We start from the raw sequence: 4,598 nt of genomic DNA, 5'->3' as shown, positions 1-4,598 counted from the left end.
TTGCAACTAGAAATGACAGGTGACAGCTAGGAGGCAGTTCTACTTAGGTTAAATAGATTGAATTAGATGAATTTAAACTAAGAGATTGGTTCTACACAGTTCTGCTGGGTACTCACACTATATTCTTGAATTAAATGGGCCTCATCACGGATCTGGTCAGGGTTTTAGTCTGGACTCTGGTCTGGTCTGGCCTCTGCACTTCACAGTGATCTGGGTCAGCTCTCTCTGCTGGTCTGGGTCTCTCTGGGTACAGCACTGCTTTCTCTCTGGTCTGGTCTCTTAGTTCTGGATAGATTGAAGTCTCTAGTTTGGCTTTCTGGAGGTTGATGGAGGTAAGTATGGATTTTTCCGGCAGAGCGTCCCGCTGCAGATGGATTTTGAAGGTCCCTATCTGTCCTGTCTGTCTGCTTTTATGTGTTTAGAATGTGGGTGTGTTCTAGCATCACTGACCCTACCTCTCTCTCAGCTTCTAATTGGTCAAACTTCCATTTATCATTTGATTGGGGAATGAACTGTGAGTCAGCGTGATGTCATTTTACAGCCTGCAGAAAGTCCACTCCTCCTGTCAACTTACACACAAATCTAGATTTGAAACAAATACATATTTGCAGAGGTACATATTGTTTTAAAATCATATGCACCCATCATGCATTACAGGAGGTATCCCCTGTTCAAACTCTGCTCTTCCTGGGAGCTTGCATTCAGAAATGGCACATATTTCACTTTTTAACTGATTTTTCAATTTCTGACATTGACCCAACTTTACATACATGTGCGCAGGGAGTAGGGACATTAACTGATGAAGTTTCAGATTTTTAACATGCATACATTTAGAGTTATATCCACTTTTCCGCTGACACCCCCCTGAACATGCCACCGGGTCGAAAAACCTCTTAAAATGTGGGCAGAAAAATCACAAGAATTATGGTGTCATTTATAAAATTTTCACATGTCCGCTCTATGAGTTATTCATCTTTTTAAAGTTATGTTCTGGCTCCAAAGGGGTGTGGTTTACCCTCAGCACAAGGTTGAATTTCTGGTTAATCCAGTTCTGCCAAGCCAGCTTGCTCTCACAGGCAGTGCCCCTCCCAGCTCCTGCCAAGAGGAAGCTACATTTTACGACTGCGGTAATAAAAACCTTTGCCTGAGTGAAGAGGGCTTTGTTCACTCTCCTGCAGAGCAGGTAATTCAATTATCAGATAGATGGCATATCCTTTGTGTGAGCAGCAAAAGGGCAGATGGCCTGGGAACACAGCTGTGACTCAAGTTTCCCTTCTGATGGGGGTAGTTGCCAGGCAGAATTCAGTTCCTTAAGCCAGGTTTCAGATAAAATGTCACTTTTTGTTCCCCAGTTCCTGCATTCAAATAAAACTAAACATTTTTACATATGCAGCTAGAATGCTGATTCTAAGTTTAAAACTATGACATTTAAACAATTTCAACCTATGTGACACTCAAAAGTAGGTCACTCAGTCAATTTGAACATTGAGATTTGTAGTGTCTTTCAGTCCAATGCAACTTAAACTGCTGAAATCCACAGCGCAGCCAGTCTTGTTATAAGCATTTTTCTGGGCTCTTCATTTCCCAGATTTTGTAGGCACACAACACTCCATTCTACCAAATGTCTGCTGGTGTCCAGTGAGTTTTTAGATGTGTTGCAATGTTTAAAATAGACAGTTTGGCTTGCCTTCAGAGGAACACAGGGTGGTTTTAAAACGCCGGCTTTTGGATAGTGGTGAGTACTGGTACTGCACCCATTTTTGGGATTTAACAAATGAATTCCCCACAGTTATGGGTTTGCATTTGGCAATCAGCATTGCCATTCCCAATGGTTTCAGACTACTGTGTGGGTAGTCCAATGGTGGTTTTAGGCAGTTTCCTTCTGTGCCCATAACATCGGCAAAAATGAATGGCAGCCTATTCTTCATGCATTTCCCTGTGCATTTTCTGGGAAGCTCTGGCCATCATGATGTTTTCCATGTCAGTACTGCACAGTTTTGAGGTATGGCTCGGATGCATGGGTAAATACATCCCACAACCATTCATGAGATTAACCCTAAAATATTCTCGTAACACCCCTTTTTCATTATCTGATAATATATACATTCAACCAAAGGGTAGAGGTTGGTCGGGTATTAGCTCTATAGCACAATCATCCCGCCTATGGTGTGGTAGCTGGGAGTACTCAGAAGTGGAAAACACTTCTTGGTATTGGTGATACATTTTGTGAAGACCTGTGATCTGACTGAGCGTAGTTATACTCTGAGGATTAGGAGAAGGTGAATTTGCATCTAACATAACTTTCGGCTGATCTTTTATGCAATGGGTTAGACAAAATTCAGATCCTAGAAAGAAGGACCCTGCTGTCCAGTTTATGAAAGGGTTATGTTTCCTGAGCCATGGTAGACCTGAAATAATAGGGTGGTGGGCTGCCCGGATAATGTCTAGAGTTATAGTTTCTTGGTGAGAAGAAATAGACATCAGCAGTGGACCGGTATGGTCCGTAATGGGTCCTGATATCAAAGGACTTCCATCCACACTTTCCACGGGGATGGACTCTTTCTTGCAAGATCGTGGAATACCATGGGAAGCTGCCCAGTGATTACCAACAAAGTTCCCGGCAGCACCACAGTCAATCAGGACCGGGATATCTTGTAAGATTCGATCCCCAAAGGATACAGATACATTTAGTACCACCATGGTAGTATCCGAGAGACTGGCACAAGTGGATGAATGGAATATTTGTGAGGAACCTTGTTCTGTCTTAGGATCCCGGACCGTGGTTCCCCTTACGGCCGGGTGTTGGCGTTTCCCGATCTCCTTGGTGGTAATTGGGCATTCCTGTACGGTGTGGGTATTGGCACCGCAATACATACACACACCAAGAGATCTTCTTCGATTCCGTTCTTCTGGAGACAGAGGACCCCTGGCCATAGCACCTAATTGCAAAGGTTCCTCGGCTGATGGAGCCCATGGAGAGGTAGGGAGGCTAGAAGAAAAACGAGGAATTCGTCCTTTTCTCCTTTCAGTCATTCGTTCCTTAATCCGATAATCAGTCTGAAGTGCCAGTGCGATGAATTCAGTCAACGTAGTAGGGCGTGGGACTCTGGACACTTCATCTTTTAAATCTTCAGACAACCCTCTCCTAAAGATTGTTACCTGGGTATCATCTGACCAAGTGGTTTCGCTGGCCATCTGTTAAAACTTGGTTATATAAGCCAAAATGTCTAGATTACCCTGCTTTAAATCAAGTAAGTGTTCCTGAGATGCCACTCGAATTTCTTGTTGGCCAAACATCGTACGGATGCTATTGCAAAAGGCCGTGTGCGAATCCAATATAGGATTATTGTTGGTGATCAGGGGCGTAGCCCAGGCTAGTGCTGGTCCGGTCATCTGGGAAACCATGTAACCTACACAGACCCGATCAGTATGGAAAAAGGCACTCTTGAAGGCGAATTGTACGGTACAAGAGTCTAAAAATTCCTTAACCTTATGAGGATTCCCATCGAATTGACCTCCAGGAAGAGGACTTGGTGGGACCTCTGAACAATGAGGAATACGGGAGGCACAGCATGCTGTGCTACTTGTTGTGCCACTTGTTGAGCTACCTGTTGCGCTGTCTGTTGTTGGTTTTGTCTTAGGGCAGCATTCTCCAGCTGGAGTTGCTGAACCTCGGTGGTCAAAGATTGGACTGCAGCTATCAGCTGTTGGATCTGCTGTTGCTGTTGCGGATCCATTTTGTGAGATTCTTAAGTATTTGTTCCAACAGTTAAAGGCAGTATGCTTTTTCTTTTTGGGCGTTGCTAACTGTTATGATCAATCAATCTGAACTTGTCTTCAAAATACAACAGCCTTCGTATATTGTAACAAAAATAACGCAGAATCTCCTACCTGGAATATGGATGGACGGTAGGATCCTAGCCGGCTTGAAGATCAAGCATGAAGTGTGCCTGCAAAGTGGTTTCCCAGCTGAATAAAGAAATTCCCCTGAAAACCCCTCCGGAGCCCAGCTCAAATGCTTGGCAGCCGGAGGGATCACAGGGAAACCCTCACGGGGGAGAAAACCCTGCAAAGTGCTGCTGGGGAGCGTTGACTCCACGGGACGGGCAGGAAGGAACTGAAGATCCGTCTCTACGCTCTGGTGTTATTTATGTTGCTCTGATGCTGAATGAAATATGTATAGAGAAACACAGGGTTCAGTATAGGAATGAAGAGTGAACTAAACAAGGAACAATGATAAGAAAGGTTTAGAATTACCACAAAAGGTGTAAGTCAGAGACGACTAGTTGTTGGAAGGAAGATCCATGCGTTCTCAAGACTGTTGTGAAAATACAGAAATGATAAGAATGGGAACAATATTTAAGCAAGATATGTTCTCGAAGGAACCAAGACCGGCCACTTACGTGACAGTATTCAGCTGTTTGATGTAAATAAACGGCTCGAAGGTAGGAGCTGCCTGGCCGTACGTGAGGAGCCGCACTTTAATGGTAAACACAATGGCCCTCATTACGACCCTGGCGGAAAGTGACTGACCGGAGCGCCACAGCGTAAATAGCGTTTCCGCCATTGCACGAAGGAGCAAAGTGCGGCCCATTCCG

Source organism: Ambystoma mexicanum, chromosome 6q (genome assembly GCF_040938575.1).
Source record: "Ambystoma mexicanum isolate Mex_15411 chromosome 6q, UKY_AmexF1_1, whole genome shotgun sequence".
Lineage (NCBI taxonomy): Eukaryota > Metazoa > Chordata > Amphibia > Caudata > Ambystomatidae > Ambystoma > Ambystoma mexicanum.
The sequence above is the reverse complement of the archived record's forward strand: the minus strand, read 5'-3'. Positions refer to the sequence as shown.